The following is an 11308-nucleotide window of genomic DNA, read 5'->3' as shown; positions in this document are numbered from 1 at the left end:
ACAGCTTCAGCATGACCAGTTTCTAGACACAAGCAGTGGTCAAGGCCATATCTTGTAAGTCTTTGTGGGTAAATAGAAACTTTAGACTCACTGTCTCTACTTCATGAGAGTGTTTGCTCTCTGAATTTTAAGGTCAGAAGGAATATACTATATTCCCTCAGTTAAAGTTTTCTTCTTTTTCTCAGATGTTTTACTATCAATACCAAGAAGCAATAAGTTTGAGTCTATATGTGTCTGTCTGTGCATGTGTTGCACTAAATATGGTAAACTCTGGTATCACTTGAGTTCAGGTATAAAGTCTCCCCAGCCAGTATGTTGTCCTAGTCATGGTGAAACACTCGGCATAGAGCTTCCAACAACTTGATAAGAATACCTAACATGCTGTGAACAGTGGATAAGGTCTCTATAGACTTCTATTCAGTCAAGTGGATTTAATACAACACAATTTTCCTTTTTTAACTATTCTCATCTAGATTACAGATGGTCCAGATACATTTTGGGGACATATCAAAGATATCATCATTGAGCTATACAATATATTTATTCAAGGTACAATATTTGGCATGGGCTATGGAACTCAAGCAGTTGTCTTACACAGTTATATGAATTCTATATTTTACCTTCCCCAGCAATGACTTTGGCTTATTCAGCATTTTCATCTGTGAACAAATGTAATCATCACACAACATCTTATCTAGAGGCAAAGGGATAAAACAAGGAGATAACCAGACTTGAGTACAATACTAGCACTGTCTTATATTAAATATTTCATACTCAATTATGTCTTAGGAACTTTATCTGTATACTAATACTGCCCCAAAAGTGTTTAATGTAAAGTATTTTTATTCAGTTATTAAATTATTTTCTCTAAACTAAAAAGGCAAATAAAAATAACCACAAGGATGAACGGATTATTTTTTCCTTCTGAAGCAATGACCAGAATTAGATCTTTAGCCAAAAATATATCTATCATGCTGGTTGTATGTACTTAAGTTGTACAGAAAAATTCAGGGCCACAGAAACTAGAAAGTTTGAGTAACTATTATCACTGAACATTTCCAAGAAGGAAATGGAAACATTCAGTGTGTACCATATATTTTAGCTATTGATTTGTAAAAACAACATTCTCACTATTCTTCTTGTCCCTTCATTCCATTTTCCACACTACTATTGAAAAAATATTTAAAAATTAAATATAAAAAATGTAAATTACTGTCACTTCCTTGTTTAAATCTGTTCAGTGGGTTCATATTGCACTTTGGATAAAATCCAAATTTCTTAACATGACCTTAATAAACCTGCATGATTTAAAACAGTGGTTCTCAACCTTCCTAATGCTGCGACCCTTTAATACAGTTCCTCATGTTGTGGTGACCCCCAATTTCATTGTTACAAATTGAACATAATTAAAGCATAGTGATTAATCACAAAAACAATATATAATTATATATGTGTTTTCCGATGGTCTTAGGCGACCCCTGTGAAAGGGTCGTTCAACCCCCAAAGGGGTCGCGACCCACAGGTTGAGAACCGCTGATCTAAAACCTGACTAAGTCTACAGCCTCAACTAATACCCTCTCTCCAACAACACTAAATATCCAAGTTATAGTATCTATTTGCATATGGTGTTCCCTCTTCTTGAAACAATCTTCCCAGTGAGCATCTAGTAGCTCCCCACTAAAACATCCATCTTATTTCTCCCTTTGCCTTGATAGCTCACATTCATCTTTCATGTCTCAACTTAGATATTCATTTTTAAGTTAAAAAGTATTACAGATGCCTCCCTTCCCCCCATAGACTCCCTCTTCCCCATTCCCTTCCCCTCCCCAGACCTTCACTGTACTATTGTCTGTGTCCATGGGTTATGTATATATGCATATAAGTTCTTTAGTTAATGTTTTCCTGCCCCCACCTTCCCTCTGAGATTCATCAATCTGTTGCATGCTTCCATGTCTCTGGATCTATTTTTTTCATTAGATTTCACATATCAGATCAGGTGATATTTGTCTTTCTCTGACTGGCTCATTTATATTCATTTCAAAACTCCCTAAACTACATTAGCTAGCCCTACAACATATTGTCATGACATCTTATAAATCTCATATCATAGATCACAATGTATTGCAATTGTTTGATTTAAATTTCCAGTCTATTTGGCTGGACTATGAACTCCTTAAAGGCAGACACTATTTACTGTTATAAGCAGTTTTATATAGTATCTATGAAATCAGGTTGGAATAACTCCCTGGCTCTACCACTTTGACCTTGGGCAGATTAATTGACCTGTTAGCATCTCAGTTTTCTCATTTATAACGTCAGATAATAATAATAGAACCTATCTCAAACACTTGCTGTGATGATTACATGAGTCAATACATGCAATGTACTTAAAAGAGTGCTAGGCACATGATAAGTGCTCAGTACATATTAATTGTTATTTATTTTTATCCACAATTCCTAACACAATGCCTGGCACATAGCACATGCTCAATAAATAACTGATGAATGAATGAAGGAATAAAGAATAGAATATGGTAGGTCTTATTGCTAACCTGTAAGCTCTGTGAGAGTAGGGATGCACTTTTTCCACATAATTTAATTTTTTAAATATATTTTATTGATTTTTTATAGAGAGGAACAGAGAGAGGTAGAGAGTTAGAAACATCGATGAGAGAGAAACATTGATCAGCTGCCTCCTGCACATCCCCCATTGGGGATGTGCCCGCAACCCAGGTACATGCCCTTGACCGGAATCGAACCCGGGACCCCTCAGTCCGCAAGCTGACACTCTATCCACTGAGCCAAACCGGTTTCGGCAATTTTTAATGCTTAATACAGTTTCAGGTGCTATGTAGTTCCTCAATCCCTATGAGTTATATGCATTCATGAGATGAATAATGCTAGCTTTGTGTATTTATTATAATTACTGAAAATTCTGTTCAAAATGTCAGTAAGCAAATTTGCAAAATCAAACAGAAATGCAGAAACCAGAATTTTACTTGTAAACCATTGTACTAGATATTTTATTATCACAAGGGATGAAATCAGATTATAGTTGGTTCTCAGTGAAACTAGCCAGCAGTATTACTCATACCAAAATAAAAGGCAAAAGATAAAGAAAAAAAATTTCTCACAAAATGCCTTCCTACTTTTGAAAACATTAAAGGCATGACTTTCAAAGTGCTACTTTCAAGTGACTACCTATGCTGATTAGTACAAGTTATCCATGATAGTGAATGGCTTTGAAAGTTGGATTTCAACTTCCCAGCTGAGCTAGTAGTGCTCAGGGAAGGAGTGAGTAGAACTGTTCTTCTCTGCACAGGCATGTATAGGGAAAATGCACAATCCTTCACACAACCTAGTAGGAGACAGTCTAGGGTTTGCATTATAGTGCTACAACTTCTTAACCCTGTAATCCTGAGCAAGTTACTTGACCCCTCTAATCTTCATGTATGAAGTAGGAATGAGATCAATGTTACACTGAAAAATTGCTGTACGTAACAAATACAACCAAGTATATAGAGCACATAGCATCCTGTCTGGCATATGGTAGGTATTCAACATATGGAAGCTATTTTATCATTATGGGTTTTAATCCTTAATATCTTACTTTGTTCATTGGATCATCTGAGCAGGAGTATAGTACTCATTTGCAAAACCTAAATATTTAGCACCTTGGTGACCTTTTGCAGAAGAGTCTTTATAAGTATCATCAAGAAACTCATATCACTATATTTCAGTAGAACAGCAGAGTCTTGGCTATTCAACTTTCTAGCTCTGCAAACTTTGGCACAGTTTTAAGTTACTTATAATGTCTCTGTGCCTTAGTTTCCTCTTTCATAAGATGGAATTAGTAATGGTATCTAGCTCATAGAGATGTTGTGAGGATTAAATGAAATTGCTTATTATAGCCCTTAACAAGAGACCTCATGCATTACATAATTTTGCAAATGTTAGAAATGATAATGACATAAAAATATCATCCCTGGCCCTTGAAATCTACTTGGTATTCCTTTGGTATAATGAATTTAAGAATCACATGTAATTATAAATGTAGTGCTGAGAAGAGTATATTAAGTTCAAAAGAGCTTCTCCATTTATTAAGCATCTATTATATCCAATGTGCCCTTCTAGATGCTTTATAGACATTACTTTTATCTTCACAACAAGCAATGCAGGGTGATGGACATGATTATTCCCATTTTAAAAACACATTAAGATATTTTCAGAAAGCTACCTAAGACCATACATCTAAGAAACAGACTAAAAAATAGGCAGAGTTGGGATCTAAGCCCAGGTCTGTCTGACACCAAAGCCTCTGTTATTTTCACTACATCTTTAATTTGTCATTATGAATTTATTTACCAGATTTGCTAACTGTCATTAGTATGAGAGAACCCATGCCCCCTGCCCCCCCAGGATAAGACAGAGGACAAGAAAGTTCAGGAAGGAATGGGAACAAAAGAAAACAGCTCAAACATGGCTAGGCCTCAGGCCAGTACTGTCAAAGGCTCTAGTCTCTGGCACTTTGTTCTCATTGCCTCAAGGTACACTAGTTTTGCTTGTGCTTTTTGCCCTAGGCTTATGTTAATCTCCCAACCTATGAAAACATATTCTAAATCTCAATATTTTAATTTCTATAGCACTATTTGAAACATTCTCAGTTTCTTCTTTGCTCTGCTTGTTGACTTGCTTTCTTTTTCTTTTTAATTTATATAGATTTTCCCTTCATCATTTTATTACATAGCATTTTCTGCTTTTTCACCATTTACCTTATTCTCCATTGCCTGCATTGTTGGTGATAAATGCATACCTCTATCAAGTAGACAGTAGAGGAAAAACAACAAGCATCATTCAGGAGCAAAGGGTACTATTTAAATGAAGCATATGAACAATTTACCTTTGTTTTTGTTCCATAGTGATTTAATCTACTTTTCTATCACCTCCTTTGCCACTGAATATGATGATTTCATTTAAATTTAATTTTGTCCATTAGAGTTCAAGTTCCACTTCTCCCTTCTTACATTCTAGACATGTAGATTGATTTGTGACATCATGGTTATAACCAGACAGAAACTGCAAAGTTATCCATACTAAATAGATCTACAATAGAGAAGGTGCCAGAGCACGGAACTGACTCAAGAATGCAATACCAAGGGAGCATGAAGCACTTCTGAAAATTCTAGAACATTAGAAACTGAATGGTGGACTTGCTGAGGTACTTAGGAGGCTCAAGCCCATCTTAGAATCTCTGAAAATCCCCACCAAATAACGATGTGTTATTGTAAAGCACCTCCAGGAGAGAAGCAAACAAGACAGTTAAATTTCAAGTTGAGTTTTCAATGTTCTTCCTTAAACTACCTTTGCAGCCCTCCCCAATTGTCACCAATATGCTTCTGTTTATTTAATATACAATTCAGGAAAAGAGAGAATAGGGTTTTCATTAGTCCTTGATCTTCAAATTTCTCCTTCTTCCCTCACCATGGATCTCACTTGGTTAAACTGAGTTAATAATAAGGGTGAATAAAGAGGAAAACTAGGTGAGGAAATTGTTTTTGAATCTTCAGGAAAGTAATAGGTCAGATTGAACATTTGTAATCTGGTATATCTAGATACATAACAGTCCCAGATCAAGGTAGAACTTGAAAGAAAAAATCAATAAGCAAGACAAAGCTATTGAGAGATGCATTCTTGGAGTCCTATTTACATCTGTCACCTAATATAGCAATGTGTTTGTTTGAATTTAAAAAAAAACACATGGATTTTACTGATACAAATAAATTGCATACTTCCACTTGCTGAGGTATATTCAACCTTAATCAATATTTTAACAGAATAAGATACCTTAAGAAGGAGCTATATAGTATTTCAGTAAAGCTTATACAAATGGTTATTCTACACAAAAGAACTGTAAACAGGACTCTAGTTGGCCCTAAATTTGCTAATAGTTGCCTCTTGCTCCTGGAAATTAGTCAAGATAATTTTTTAGCCAGGAGAGCTTTTTAATGAAAACCACTAGATTTAAAACAAACAACTCTTTAAGGATATAGCCATCTCTTCCCTAGTGAAAGTTGGAAAATTGCCAATATTCTTCTCCCATCACCTTTCCACATCCATGATCCTACCTTTTTGCTTTATTTTCCAATGCCAAAGCCAAAACGAATCTATTTACCTCTTATATAGGAATTACCTCCCCAAAATATGTATACACAGTGTTTATTAAAACATATACATGGTGTTTATTAAAATAAACTAGAAGCCCGGTGCACAAAAATTTGTGCACTGGTGGAGGGGGGGTCTCTCAGCCCAACCTGTACCCTCTCACAGTCTGGGACCCCTTGGGAGATAACCACCTGCTGGCTTAGGCCCACACCCCTGGTGGCAGATGTCATGCCCGATCCCACGGTGCCTGGCCCGTCTACCCCGACCGCACACAGCAGACCCGGATCCTGCTCTGGGGCAGGTGGTGGCTGGGGATCACGCTGCTGCTGGCACAGCAGGATCTGCCTGCAGTATGCAAATTTAACGGCCATCTTTGTTGGGTTAATTTGCATACTCTTCTGATTGGCTGATGAGCATAGCGAAGGTAGAGTCAATTCGCATCTTTGTCTTTTATTAGTGTAGATTTCATTTTCATTTAACAGCTATCAGCTATTGAAATATGTATACATTTTTGGGGGACACCCTATATATCCCTACTCTCAATCATGAAGATGAAAAGCAAAGTTACATTAAGAGACCATGGTCAATGTATTTTTGTCTCTGCCTACAAGGAAGGCACCAGACACAGCAGGGCTCCTGGAGTTAAGAAAAAAAAAAGTAGTCATATGTGCATTGTTAGTGTAGAAATACGTAAGTGTAACCTCTATTTTCCTTTATTCCACATCAGTGTCTCCATATTCAACCAAATGGAAGTTAGAGAAATTTTTCAGTGTTCTAAGATGATGGAAACATATTACAAAATGGCAACTTGAAAACTATTAAAGAAACATGAGCAAACAGTTTATATCCCTTCCATAAAAAGATTTTACACAGCCCTGATTGGCTCAGTTGGTTGGAGCATCATCCCATACACCAAAAGGTTACCAGTTCAATACCTGGTGAAGGCACATACCTAGGGGGTTTGATTCCCAATAATGACATGTACCAGAGGCAAACAATCTATGCTTCTTTCTCTCTCTCCCCCATTCTCTTTTTCTCCCTTCCCCCCTCTCTCTCCCTCCTTCTATCCTTCTTGTCCCTAAAAAAAATAAATAAATAAAAACATATCCTCAGGTGAGGATTTTTTAAAAAATAAGATTTTCCACACATTTAAAGAAAATTAAGTCTGTGTATTTATATCCTTTATATGTTTTTCTTTTTAATATACATTGTATGCAATTTAAGTATTTTTATTTGCCCTTCATGATCAATATTTAATAATCTTTCTCATTAGATACCTGCTGGTAGTTTTCCACTGCTATTGCAATGGATCCTGACTTTAAAAAGTTAAATAGTGCTCTTCTATCCAGCCATGTCTAGGCCAACTTAAAGTTTTTTTGATAGCACTGTTCAATAGATTATGTGATATGAACATAATATATGCCAATCCTCAAATTCCTAATAAGCCTTCAAAATACATTTCAATAGATCTTTAAGGAAACTACCTTTGCAATTTTTCTTTAATCCTAAAGGCATTTCAAAATAAAAAGTTCAAAACCAAGGGAAAAAATGGACTAGATATTTTTATTAGGTTCTAGATGTTAGTCTATATTGTATGGGAAAGCATTTTTATTTCTTATAGTTCATACTGATGAGCAGAAACAGAGTTTAGGAGCAGCCCTGGTGAGTAACTAAAGCACATCGTGGCTAATTGGGTACCTGATGTCCATATAAATGATCACTGAGAATCAAGAGGAATAAGAATTCCTTGGTTTGGGATTCATAGAGTGGGTTTGCCAGATATTAGACAAAAGGAAAAGAGTCAGTCACAGGGGTAGATCCCATGACTATTGATCAGCATTCTGCATATTTCTAGCATAACCTTATGACTTTGGGTTCATTTTTTTTCTATCATTGCTGTTACAAAGTATCATAAAAGTGGCTTAAAACAACCATTTATTATGACAGTTCTCCAGAACAAGAATCCAGGTGGGTTTCACTGCGAATTCTGCTTAGTGTCTAACAAGGTCAAAATCAAGGTGTTGGCTATTAGCTTTTGTGGAGACTCTAAGGGGGAATCTATTTCCAGGATCATTCAGATTGTTGGCAGAATTCAGTTCCATGTAGCTATGGGACTGAGTTCCTATTTCTTTGCTGGTTCTCAGCTGGGGATTATTCTAATCTTCTAGAATCCATCTATATTCCTTCGTTCATGACTTCTTTTATCTTCAAAGCCAGCAATGATGCAGAGTGAGGAAAACTTTTTCTATGTTGCTTCAAATATTTCTCACTTCCCTTTCTGCTTTTCTGTCTTTAAGGGCTAATGTGATTAAATTGTTCTATCCCATCTACTCCCAGATAATCCAGGATGATCTCTCTATTTAAAAATCAACAGATTAGTAATTTAACCATGGCAAAGTTCATTTTGCCATGTAAAGTAACCTGTAAGATATATACAAAGCCCTGTGTATTATTGGATGAAATCTCAGAAATTTTAGTTACCACAAGGTATCATCTTAGGTGCAGCCTAAAGTCATATACTGAGCAGTCTCTGCAAACATTGACTTCCCTTTGCTCTCACTAATTCTTGACTTACATGATGATCTTTTAAAAAAAAAAAATTATTGATTTCAGAGCAAGGGAGAGATAGAAACCTCAGTGATGAAAGAGAGTCATTGATCAGATGCCTCCTGCATGCCCCCTACTGGGGATCAAGCCTGCAACCTAGGCATATGCCCTGACTAGGAGTCGAACCGCGATCTTTTGGTTCATAGGTTGATGCTCAACAACGGAGCCACACAGGCCAGGCAACATGATGATCCTAAAGCATCAGAAGTAAATGCAACCAATAGAACTCTGCTGAGCTCCATTTCCCATAAGGCTACTGCATTCAAGCAAACATTGAATATCAATTAAGCATCAAATTATCTTAAAGTACCCAAATTATGAAAGACTCTAAAAATGTATTTAGCTGTAAATGACTATGTCAATAGCTTCTTATTTCATACAATTCTTAAAACAGTGCTTATGTGGGTGTGGAAAAGGAGCATTTCAAATAAAACCTCTAGGGTGTTCACAAAATGGGGTAATTAATAAGAGAGGGAACTGTCTTTGAGCTAAAACTCTGTGACTTCAAAAGTGTGGGAGGTACAAAGATTTTAGCATTTCCTGTGAATATAAACACAATTAACTACCTCTTTATAGGAGAATTCAAAGCTCAGGTTCTGACCCTGGAAGAGTACTGGTGATGGCACTAAAAGACTTTTTGTAAATCAATTTGTCAAAGTAAAAACAATAAAAAAGCTCTTATATATCCATTCTGAATACCTTCATAATTAATTTTTTCCCTCCAGTTTTTATCTAACTGTCACCAACCTGTGGTCTACAGACCACTGGTGGTCCATGAGGTCCGAAAGGTTGGCGACTGGTACAAACCATACACAAAACACAAGAATTCACAGCGCTGTCCCCTCCAGGGATGTTCCAAAATACTAATTCTAATAACATCTGATAACCACCACATAGCTCAGTCACACAATTTCGGCATTTTTGAAATGTAAATTGATTCAGTTAATCATTTAAATTTACTTTAACTGATTATTATTAATATTTCAATAAAGGACTTAAGAATATGAAAAATTAAAATTATTTTAACTCTCCTCTGGAACAGAACTGCGTTTATTTGCAAAGCTTTTTCTATCAACACCTGTCAAAGGCCTGTCCATGTGTATTTGGAAGAGCCCTTCACTTAATGATAACTAAGTAATAGTGTTTGTCAGGAAAAAGAAGCTTCATTACCATTGCAAATCATTCATTTGCTGGAAAACTTTGCTCCATTTCCACAGTTGTTTTGTTTTAAATACCTACCCATTAATGCTTTGTATCTCAGCAGACATGTTTAGTTGACTTAGAGGATTAGGGAGTATTTTCTTGATTTTCCTAGGAATATCATTTTTTTCCCTTTATGTGTCTCATTTTCATTTGTACTATAGTGTCCTCCATCTGTTTTAAAAATATATTTTTATTGATTTCAGAGAGGGAGAAAGTGGGAGAGAGAGATAGAAACATCAATGTTGAGAGAGACTCATTGATTGGCTGCCTCCTGCACACCCCACACTGGGGATTAAGCTTGCAACCCGGGAATGTGCCCTGACCAGAAATCAAACCATGACCTCCTGGTTCATAGGCCAATGCTCAACAACTGAGCCACACAGGTCGGGCCCATGTTGCTTTCTTTAAACCCTAAATTCAGAAATGACTTCTTGATATGTTGTATGTATTTTACTAATAGTTAATATTTCTTCTCCGCCCACCATTTTCTGAATTTTCACATTTAAAGACAATGAATTTGCTATGCTTGTACCCTATAAATAGAGATGGTAAATCATAATTATACTTTCAAATTGTAGTGCCTCTTTCCAGCTGTGCATATGAATGTTTCTGATCAGGATGTATGTCCCAGAATGTTTATTTTTAACCCAAAATTACATCCTCCAGAAGCCAACACCAAATGTGAAATGATCAATTTTTATCTGCAGACATGTGTCAATTGCTTGTTAATAGTTTCATTCTTATACCTTTCTTGATATAGCTCTCTGATAATTCCCCTTGCCTGTACTATGGGGGAATATATGAGCCTGAAAGGTTTCTCACTTAAAGATTGGGTGTGCCTACTGTACCTCCCAAAGTTTACCAAGTGAGGTACCTCAGTCTTCATAGGTGGGGCATTTACATTTACATGTGCTTCTCTAGAGAACCATAGTATATTTTGATAAGGCTGCACTATTTAAGAAAGATATTTACATCAAAATAAAAAGCTTTTGCACAGCAAAGGAAACCATCAACAAAACAACAAGAAAGCCCACTGCATGGGAGAACATATTTGCAAATGTTATCACCTATAAGGGTTTAATTTCCAACATTTACAGGGAACACATACAACTTAACAAAAGGAAGATAAAAAACCCAATCAAAAAATGGGCAATGGCCCTAAATAGACACTTTTCTAAAGAGGACATACAGAAGGCCAAGAGACACATGAAAACATGCTCAAAGTCACTAATGATCCGAGAGATGCAAATCAAAACAATAATGAGATACCACCTCACACCTATCAGAATGGCTAATATCAACAAATTAACAAAGGACAAGTGCTGGCAACGATGTA

Source organism: Myotis davidii, unplaced genomic scaffold (assembly GCF_000327345.1).
Source record: "Myotis davidii unplaced genomic scaffold, ASM32734v1 scaffold917, whole genome shotgun sequence".
Classification (NCBI taxonomy): domain Eukaryota; kingdom Metazoa; phylum Chordata; class Mammalia; order Chiroptera; family Vespertilionidae; genus Myotis; species Myotis davidii.
The sequence above is the reverse complement of the archived record's forward strand: the minus strand, read 5'-3'. Positions refer to the sequence as shown.